Below are 11,405 nucleotides of genomic sequence, written 5' to 3' on the forward strand. Positions count from 1 at the left end.
TTCCAAATCTTTTTTTAAAAGCCAAAAAAGTAATAGATTTTAACCTGATCTTCGACTAATACATGGGTCAATAATTTCTCAGGAATTTGAACTGGAGAGCTGTACTTAGGAATGATGTAGTACAGCACCACTACAGGTATTACTAACAGCATAGTGAAAGAACCAATCCAGGTGACCCTAAAACTCATTGCTGGGATTTACAAGCTAGTGTCAGTGTTGTCCTTAGCAGAATGTTACTGAGAGGATTCGAGTGCTTAGCATATAGATGCTATTCTAAAAAAAAAAAAAAAAAAAAGGGCAATTAATGAAAGATCTTGTGAGGCAATAGAAGTACTTGAGCATGCTCAGAGGAAGAGAAGAGATAATAAATATATGAAATAAACATCCACAGTCTTTACGGCCACTCTGTGTATCTATAAGATTCTTAAATTTTGTTTGGAAACAAACAACTAACAGGAAATAGTGACTGAATAAGAAGCCAAAATCCTAATAATTTTATCATAAAAAACTGAGGGCTGGTGACATAGTTTATGGTAAAGCACTTGTCTAACATGCCCAAAGCCCTTGGTTCAATCCCCTGCATCATCTCTCTCTCTCTCTCTCTCTCTCTCTCTCTCTCTCTCTCTCTCTCTCTCTCTCACACACACACACACACACACACACACACACACACAAACACACACACTCACACACAAACATAATTTTCAGTAGAACCACCGTATAAACAACTGTTGCAATCTTTTATTTAAAGCCATCAATGTGTTTTTCTCAAAATAATCTTATATGTAGTCAGTCATAAAAGATCATATATCATATGAGTCCATTTAAATAAAATGTCTACAATAGGACAATTTATAGACAGAAATCAAACTAATGGTTTCCTAGGGCTGGGAATTGGAAGGGATTTTAGGGGGATGGCAAGAAGTGAATGACTGCTCATGGGAATAGAGTTTCTTCTTGTGGTGATGAAAATGTCCTAAAATTGATTGTGGTGATGTCTGCATAATTCTTCCAATTTGCTAAAAAATTGAATGATATGTTAAATTGGTGAATTGTGCTTTATATAAATTATATCTCAATCTTATACAAAGTATTTATTAATGCTTTTGAAAAATAAAGTTTTAGGTACAAAAAACCCCCAAAATTTGTGAGAAATATCACATTGATTAGTATCCTTATATACATTGGATATAGGCATAAGAACTATTTCTGAATATAAGTTGTGTTTCTTATAACATCTCCAACTCTTATGATCTAGGGCTGGAGATGTAGCTCAGTGGTAAAACGCTTGCCTAGCATCTGTGAGGTCATGGGTTTGATCCTCAGAACCACAAAGAAAACAAAACTTTATGATCTGGATTACATAAAGAAACCAAAACTATTAAAATTACAGATTTCATCAAAATTCTTGCCATATTCAGAAGGATGGTGTCCTGAAGAAATGAAATATGATCATCTAAAACTGTGGAAAAGCCACCAGAATCACAACAAATCTGCTATGCATTCCTTTGTTGTTGTCTGTTGTTGTTTTTAACTTCTCTTTTCCAACCCAAACAACAGAAAATCAGATCCCCTTCAGTATACTCTGAGAATCCTTTTTCTATCCTGGATCTGCAATACAATCACATTTCAGCTATCTCAATAATATATGTCTTTGTTAGAATTGCTATAATGAATTAGATATTGGCAGTTTGTGGAATTTATAGGAACATTCTATTTAGTTCTTTTTTGGCAAGGGGTACTGGGATTAAACTCAGGGGCACTTGACCACTGAGCCACATCCCCAGCCCTATTTGGTATTTTATTTAGAGTCAGGGTCTCACTAAGTTGCTTAGTGCCTTGCTTTGCTAGGGTTGGCTTTGAATTTGATATCCTTCTGCCTCAGCCTCCAGAGCGGCTGTGATTACAGGCATGCGCCACTGTGCAAGGCTCTCTTTAGTTCTTAAATTAATTTTTTACCTCTTACTCAAAGAATGTTTACATTAAAAGGATTGCACTAGTGTGAACTGAGATACACTGACAAATGTTCTGAGATTTAGGCCCTGCTCAGTTACTGAGAGATTGAAGTGAAACAGGACAAACAAATCATTTCATTTCTTTCCTCAATAGAGAATGTGATCACAAGTCTGAGACTCTTTTCTGTTTGAAAATGCTTTGATTTTATGATTCCCTACTTAAAAATCTTACTTAGTTGGATAAATAAAATCTACTATTCCCTAGTCACATAAATGCACTGAGATGTGCAATCTTATCTCAATAAAAAAAGAGTACAGGAGCTGGGTTATAGTTCAGTTGGTAGAGAATTTGCCTTGCATGTGTGAGGCACTGGATTCGATCCTCAACACCACATAAAAACAAATAAATAAAATAAAGGTATTGTATCTGTCTACAACTAAAAAAGTTTTTTAAAAAGGCTACATTAACTTACATTCATTCAGTTATTCACACTGTGCCTTTGCTCATACTGCAGACAGTTCTAAGAGAGCAATCACTTGAAACAGCAGAAAGGCTTTATTTGGGAATATCCTAACCAACAAGATAACTAAAGGAATTGTTTACTTTTTAAATTTTTGAAGAAGGGAAAAAAATGGAGACAACAAAAAAACACTTTGTAATGCATTCCCAACATTCAGACTGTAGTTTTCAATAACATGTAATGTGAATGGGCATTAATGACTGTAACCTTATCTTCTCTACTGGACTCTACTGAAAATGTTCATCAAAATAATTATAATCTTATTAAAGCCATTAAGACAAATTAAAGGTTAATTTGGATATTTAGATGAAGTACAACATATATATTCTATAATAAAGATTAAATCCAAATGGTAATTAAAAATACAAATATTGTAGGAATTTTAAAAGCACCAAAAAATAAGAGAAATAAATCCAATCACTTTCTGTGCTAAACAATCTTAATATTCACAACAGATAAAACTCTCTTCCTAAAGGAATATCACTAAAAAATATAAAACAAAACTTACTTGGTTCTAGCTTCTTCAGGTCCTCCAGTTTAAATTCTTCCTGGGACTGTGTGGACTAAATTTAAAATATGCATATTATATCTTTTCATTACAAAGATTTCAATGCACCCTATGTCTTTTAAATGGCAAGAATAAAATATTTAAAATAAATATATTTCTTATTTTAAAGGTAGAAAATGAAAAGTTCCAAACTGATTTTTGGAATATTCAAGCTAATAGAAACAGAAAAAATTAGAATCATATCTTTTATTTCTACCGTGTACAAAGTATGAACTAAATCATTTAAGTGTGAGTTCAACTGATCAATTCCAATTGTTATAAAACCCTTCTGAGATAATATTTCTTTGGGCATGAATGTCTAATATCTTATCAGAACAATTTAGAATAATTCATTTTAAAAAATCAATTTACCTGTAAAACTGCGCTTCGCAATTCCAAGCATGTTGCAATTTTGCCTATGGTTTTCTGTAGGGAAAAAAAATGCTATAAATCCCAAGATAATTTTAACTGTCGGTTACTAAAATCAAGAATTTTTATTTATAAGAGATCTATAGGGACTGGGATTTTAGCTCAGTGGTTGAACACTTGCCTCACATGTGTGAGGCACTGGGCTCGATCCTCAGTACCACATAAAAAAAATAAAACAAAGATATAATGTCCATCTACAATTTAAAAAATTTACAAAAGAAATCTATACTTCTTTAAATAAATTATTATTCCTTTTCTAGCACCTTGCAGATTTTAGAGAAGAGAATCAGAAGACAAAGGGCTGAGAAGTGGGAGAGAGATGAGTATATATTCTCTTCTAAACTAATATGCCACAACCAATTCTAAATCAAGTTTGGTTTGGTGATAGGTCTAGATATGATTTAAAGGGCAACAAAGATAGCCATTATGGAAAGCAGTGTAGAGGTTCCTCAAAAGATTAAAAATTGAAGTATGATATGATCCAACAATTCCACTCCAGGATATATGGCCAAAGGAAAGAAAATCAGTAAGCTGCAGAGACACCTGCACTCCCATATTCATAGCAGCACTATTCTTATTAGCCAAGAAATGGAATCCTAAGAGTCCATCAACTGATAAGTGGATAAAAAAAGTGTTATATATACACAATGGAATACTATTCAGTCATAAAAATAAAGAAATCCTATCCTTTGCAACAAGATCATTATATTAATGAAGCAAGCCAGGCACAGAGACAAGACCCACAAAATCTTATTCATGTGGAATACAAAAAAGCTGATTTCATAGAAGTTAAAAGTATAATGGTAGTTACCAGGGGTTGGAGCCAGTAGGGGTGGGTGGGGGGATAAATAAATGCATCCTACATTTCAAAAGAAAAAAGAAAAAAATTGTAAGTTTTTAAACATAAGAAATGATACGTGAGTAGAAAATGTTAACTGGATTTAAATATAACACAATATATACATGTATCAAAACATGTTACCCCATTTATATGTACTATCTTTGTTATCTGTATGTTAAAATATTGACTATTTATTTTTAAAAATAGCTTTTTTTAGCTGTAGATGGACATAATACCTTTATTTTATTAATTTGTTTTTATGTGGTGCTGAGAATTGAACCCAGTGCCTCACATATGCTGGGCAAGCAAGCACTCTACCACTGAGCTACAACTCTAGCCACAAAATACTAACTTTAAAAAAAGAAAACAGAAAATTAAAAAGGGAGAGGGCAATGAAAAGGGAGTTTTGACATCTTCCCTTCCAACCATCTTCTCATAAAGCCTGAAATTTACTAAAAGATATCTGAAAGATAGCACAATGGTCTAATTTAATTCTGATTTAAGCTCAATTCTGACTTGTATAAAAATGTAGGCAATATTAACAAAATTAGTATTTGTGATGAATGGTGCAAATTTTACAGTCAATCTGTTTTATAAAATAAGCTATAAAGCAGATGTGATAGGGCACAGTCCTTGCTTTTAATATGCTCATGTTCTATTATGTGTGATAAAACATATACCAAATCACTATATTAAAAAGAGAGACATTCAATCTATAAGCTTCAGCAAAATAAGTTCCTTTTATGTCCTAAAGGAAAAGAACAAGATCTATATTAGGAATCCAGTCCCAAAGACTAGGGAGGATTTCCAAATCAAAGAGTTTGGAAAATTGTCATGGTTCAATTACTTAAAATCCCCAACTGAAAGCAGAGGGATGGCTGTGAAAAGTAAAGTGAAGTAGGGCATAGTCATTCTGAAATGGACCTTTCACAAACTCCTTGCTGAGGAATCTAGGATTTCTTTAACAATAAGTTACATAGAAGTGTGTTTTTATTGTTCTTTTTTTTTTTTAACTGACATGCCCTTAAGAACACTGTTGTGAGCTGGGCATAGTTATGTGTACCACCTACTGGGAAGGCTAAGGCAGGAGCCTAAGAGTTTAAGGCCAGTGTGGGCAACACAGTGAGACTCTTTCTAAAAAACAAACAAAAAAACCCTTGAGTGTTGTGATACAGGTATGCAATGCATACATAATTTAAAGGAAAGGGGAAAAACTGAAGGAAAAATCATTTAAGTTATTTCAAACTGTCTAAACAATATTCAGAATAAGAATATGAATAGCTAAGGTGGAAATTAAAAGGGAAGATTCATGAGAATAATAAAAGAAATCATCAGGGCAGGCAGCTGAACAATGCCACTGAGACTTTTAGGTCCTTCCAAAAAAGTATTTCTGAAATGTGTTGAGGAATAAGTCTAGATGATAAAAGCAAAGAACTGTGTGCAACATTTACAATGCTTACAAAATGACATATTTTGGAAAAAAATTGACATGTTTTTCTGAATGTATTTTCTGTATGACTTACAAAAAGTTTAGTAAAATGGGGATTTGGTGATTTTGTGTTTAGTTAATGTTCTTTGAAAGGTAAAAGAGGAGTAAAGGGAAGTAACAGTATTGTCCTGGCCCCTGGTGCTTAGGCTAGTGGACACTCTTCAATTACTGTATCTTCAACAAACAGCTAGGACAGCAACTCACAAAAAAACCTATTATTGAGCAAGATATGCTTCTCAGACACACAAGTAATAATATTTAATTATCTCCATAATCTTTTTAAAATTTCAATATAAAAGCTTAGAAAATATGCAATTTTAATCTGAAAAGAGATTACATTTGAAAATTATGTTTATACATAGTTTGCAAAATACTCAGGTTTATTCATCCTCTTAAATAGCTATGTATAGAAATTCTCTTTGTCTATACACACACACACACACACACACACACACACACAGAGAACATCTGTGTCCTGTGTCAGCCCTGCCGAAGCCCCTCCTACTCCCTGCTGCCCACGGCAGCCTTTGTAATGGATGGAGAGCTACCTTGCACCTGTGCTGGCAGCTTTAAAAGAGAGAGAGCTGTCTGAAAGACGCGCAAATATGGTGACTCCCCGCGATGAGAGCTTCTCTCCCGGGAGCGGGGAAGAGAGTGCAGATGTGCAGATGGAAATCTTAACCTCTTTGAACATCCCGTCTCTAAGTACAGCTCCTGTTTGGAGCAGTCCCTGGGGCTGCGGGCTTGTCATCTTCCCGTGCTGCGCTGTTTATTAGTGAGTTGGCTGCATGCTGCTGGGAGGAAGGCCAGTCGTGCTTTGTTCGGGGACCGAGTCTCCTGAGTGGCCAACCGGCCCCAGCCCTGCCTCCACATCCAGATTTCTCTACAATCACAGTGTTAACCTCTCCCTGGGCAAAATGGTGTGGTAGAAAAGTGGTTTTAAAGTCAGATACGTCTAGGCTCAGATTCTTGCCGTTCCCCTCCTGTGTGATCCTGGGGACATGACTTCAGCCCTTGCCAGTCCCTTCGTGCTGCTGTAACAAAACCATGTAGACTGGGTAATTTATAAACAGTAGCCTGTGCTGCTCACAGCTCCCGGGGCTGTGACCCAGGAGCCAGCAGATTCTGCGTCTGGGGAGGACTCTCCCTTTCACGGAGGATGCAGCAGGGCGAGGCTGGATGGGGAGCAAGCACCATTCCACGGGTAATGATCCCATCCACAAGGACAGGTCCTCAGGGCCTGCTCTCCTGTGGAGGACCTGCCTCTGGGTGCTACTGACTACTGCACTGGGGATTTGCTCTCAATATATGAATCTGGGGGACACAGTGCACAGCACCCCTCTCAATCGGAGTCTTACATCTGTAAGGTGGGATAGTAACCCGTGTCACAGCCTTGCCATGCTGGGCAGTGGAGCTGAGTGAATCTTACCACGTGGTCATCACTGGGCTTTTCAGATGGCATCCCCGAAGGAAGTGCCAGGAGGGTCTCTCTTGCTGTGCCCCTTCTCTGGGGCCCCTGGGGCTGGGTACGGGACATTACTGGCATTGTCTTTGAAATGATTTACCTGGTCTCAATGTCCCACAAAAGGCAGAGAGTCCTGCCTGCTATCTGCCCTTCTGCCTGTGAATGGGCTTTTAGTCCCTCTGGGTTCCTGTGAGGAAGGCTTGGTTCCTCCAGAGGCCCTTGGCAGTGCTCTGGGTGAAAGACCCAGAGCAGGGCAGGACAGTTGTTACCAATGGCCTCTGAAGCCACGCTCCTTCCCCTGTCTCCTCCTCCTCCCTGTCTCTGCTCTGCCTTGGAGAGCAGGACATGGGTCAAGACAGGCTGTGCTGGAGAGCTCGCAGCATCCCCGGGCCCGGACAGTGAGGCTTCCAGGAGTGCTGGCTCCATGGCCAGCGCAGTGAGCAGAAGCAGCTATTCTCCCGAGCAGGTGGCTGAACCACTCCACCCTGGACTTGAGTCCCTCCTGGAGTCCCCTCCAACTGTGAATCCTGTGACATTCTCTTCCCATTACACTTAACCGTCTTGCTCACCCATAGGGAAGAAAGAGAGCGAGCAAGTCAGAGAGAGAAGGAAGGAAGGACGGATGGACAGGCACTCTGAGCCTCAGCAGAGACAAGCTGCCTCCTTCGGGCCCCAGGATCCTTGCTGAATCAGCCAGCGGACCCTTACCCATGTTTTCGGTTAGATGCACAGGCACCCTCCCAAGCACCCTCAGAGGCTGCCTGCCCTTTGAGGTGCGTGGCCTGAAGTCAGACTCCAGGGGACTCCCTCAGGCTGGGCGTGGAGTAGCCCTGTGGCCCAGGTAGTTCATCATCCCTCCTTCCAGAGCCCCATGGTCCCCAGGGGTTGCCCAAGGGGAGCAATCTTTCCCCTGAGCCCTGGCCTGACCGGTCCAGGTTTCATGTCACCTGCCTAAAGCCACGCCACCCCATGCCTGTCCCCGTCACTTCCTTCAGAGCATTTTCTGTCTTCATCCAGAGAAGACTTGGTATCAAGTTGTGGGAGATGCAGCCCAGAATAACCCTTTCCCTGGGAGCTTCCCTGCTAGTGGGGGCAGACACGATGCAAAGGCCGACAGACGTGAACAGTGTTCTAGATCTCGAAAAGCCTGTTTGTCCACTGTTTCCTGTAACAGGACAGCCAGCTCGCTGAGGCCATTTTTGATCTGCCTTGATTTCTGCTGAATTTCCAGTGGCTGGCACGGTGTTTGTACATCATGTGCTTCAAAAATTAATAATAACCAAGGGTAGGATTGGGGAGAGATCAAGTTGATAACAGTAGACACAAAGTGGATAATCCATGCTAAAGCTCTCAGTGTAGTGCCTGGAACTCGGTGAACACTTTGTATAAGTGTTGGCAGTTTTTCAATTAGATCACAAAGCTGTATTCTTAACTACTTACCACACCATGTCTATAATAATAATTATAACTGATCATTGTTATAGAATTATATGGAGCAACGTGGAACCACTAAATTCTCCTGCATGCTATGGACGGCCTCGGCACATTAAAATAATCTTACTTAATTGTAGCACCACAGACATGGTGAAAGTTAGGAAAGTTGAAATACCAGATGCCTATGAAGAAAAGCAGACTGGGGTGAGCTCAGAGTCAGGCACAGAGTGCTGTGTGACGTTGAAGGAGGAGGAGACTGTGTGGCCCAGTGGCTGGGAGGGATTTAAGTGTGGGCTGCTGCTAGAAGGACTTGGAGGGCAGCACCCAAGCAGGTAAACAGGGCAGTGCCACACAGAGGGACAGCTGAAAGTGCTCCAGATGGGGCCCACATGCAGCCAGAGGGGGACGGATGACGGCCATGCACAGGAACTTAAGACTCCCGGGTCGGGAGCCCTCAGAGTCCATACAAACAGTAGTAAACAGAAACAGAAATGTGAGCTGTGGGGAGATTAATTGGGTCCTGAGATAAGGAAGGGGTGGTGAGGTGGAACTAGTTTATAAGTCCACTGCAAACGCCAGGGGTGGGGAAGAGGCCTGGTTTTGGGGGGTGGTGGCAGAATAAAGGGAGTGGATGCGTGGAGGAGCCATCCGGCTGGCCCAGGTGCAGGTGGGAGTGAGGAGGTAGGAGACCTGGCCGGGCTCTTCTGATTCGCTTGACAACTCTTTTGTTGTTGCTGTTGCTGGTTCTGGGAGCCGCTCTAGGGCTGAACTACCTCCAGCCCTTTTGAATTTGTATTTTGAGACAGGGTCTCACTAGGTTGCTGGGACTGGCTTGGAACTTGCCATCCTCCTGCTGTGGCTCCAAAGTAGCTGGGACACAGGCCTGCACCACCACCACGGCACCTAGCTACTTCTTGTGAGGGACTTGAGCTTTTCCCGGACTTGAGACTGTCCACTCTCCATGGCTTCATATGGTGTTCTCTTGGTAGCAGCAGAGCAGACAACCCTAAGGGACAGGTGTGGCACTCAGGGTGCTTCTCACAAGGCAGCTCTACACATGCTTTAAGACAGATGGTAGCACAAATTTGTTCTTCAGTTGTCATTGGTTAATGACTCTCCAGGGGTCCGCCTCAGGGAGCCCAGAGAAACCCTCACTCTCTATTCTGGTGACATTCCAAACACTAAAAGCAGGTTCTCCCCACCCTGTTATCAACACTGTCACAGGCTGACTGACGCAGGGATTTGCGGGTGGGAGGCAGGCAGTCGCCAGGGTAGGAGAGGCTGGAGTTCTGTGACTCCGTCCCCAGCCCTCTCTGTCTCTGGGGTTCCTGAGGGAGCTGCCCCTCCTGGCCAAGAGGTGGAGCCCAGCCCTGGGTGCACAAGATGCCTTTGGGTCTCCCAAACCCTTTCACAGCCAGGAAGTGGGGAGTTTTCTCCTAGTGAGCTCTAGTACCTTAGGAGAGGGCAGAGGCCAAACTTCAGATTTGTTCTCCTTATTTGTTTTCTTGTAAAACAAACTCAGCGTCTCCAAAAGTTGATTCCATGTAGCTGAAACTCGGTGCCAAGTGCTGATCTTAGGGCGGGTGGGTTTTGTGTTCAGTGCAGAGCGTCTCCCTCATCCAAGACACGTCCTTGGAAAGGGCTGCGTGATGTTCTTTCCTCTCAGTTCAGTGGCGCGGCCTCTCCAGACCCACATTTTGTCCCTCAGACTCCTCCACTTACTGCCTTCAGTCAGGTTTGGTGGTGGGTGCTACTACATGAGACCACAATGGGGGGACAGGGGTTGGGACATTTATTTCCCTGACCTCCAGGTGGTCAGGGGCCCCTCTCCCTTGGTCATGGCTCTTGTGGGGCTCTGGAAACAACTTCCTCACTTTGTCCCTCAGCACGAGGGTGGGGCCACTCTCTCCCTCTGACCCCTTTCCTCTGGTGCTCTGCAAACGTCCAACCTGGAGCTCTCCTCAGTCACCACTGTGGATGTGCCCGCTTCTTCCTGTGGGGCTTTTACCAACAGGCAGACAGCATGCGGGGCTGCCACTGTCACCCTCGGTTAGGTATGATACAGAAGTCACACTTGGGAGTCTAACAGTTCAATCCCAGATATTTCCTCAAGTTCATCATAAATCAGATACAATTGTTATTGTTGTGGTTTTCAAAAATAAACTCGACTCCAGGAATAAGCCGAATCCAGAGTCTTGAATTCTCAGACAGATACCCTGGGCGGCAGGGTCCCCAGCAAGGCCAGCAAAGGACCTCTCTGGCTTCCTCTGCTAGTAAGCCAAGCTGGTCTACAGGTGCCCTTATAGCCTGAAATCTCTACCCAAGTGGGCAGTGCACATCCCGGCTGGAGGAAGGCTGGCAACTCTTCAGCTCCACACACCTCAACTGCTTGGTCCACATTCAGAGAAGGAAGTTGGAATGGACCAGGAGTGAGTTGTGAGAATTCTGCTCTACCTTGACATGACGGGGACCCATCTGTGTGTTGTGTGAGTGATGTTAAAAATGAGGCCTGGGCAGACACCTGGGTTAACTGGCTCCGTGGAGACGGCACAGGGCCCATCCAGTGAGATCCTCAGTCCTCTCTTCAGAAGATGCTCCTTCTGTGGGTGCCCAGCTGCTCATGCCTGGGTCAGAAGCCTCCCCACAGCACGAAGGAGAGGAAGCCCGGAGCTCCTGGAGGCCCAGGGCCCGTGGGAGCAGCCTCTTGGTGCAGATGGTTCCAGA

This window comes from Ictidomys tridecemlineatus, unplaced genomic scaffold (assembly GCF_052094955.1).
Source record: "Ictidomys tridecemlineatus isolate mIctTri1 unplaced genomic scaffold, mIctTri1.hap1 Scaffold_197, whole genome shotgun sequence".
Lineage (NCBI taxonomy): Eukaryota > Metazoa > Chordata > Mammalia > Rodentia > Sciuridae > Ictidomys > Ictidomys tridecemlineatus.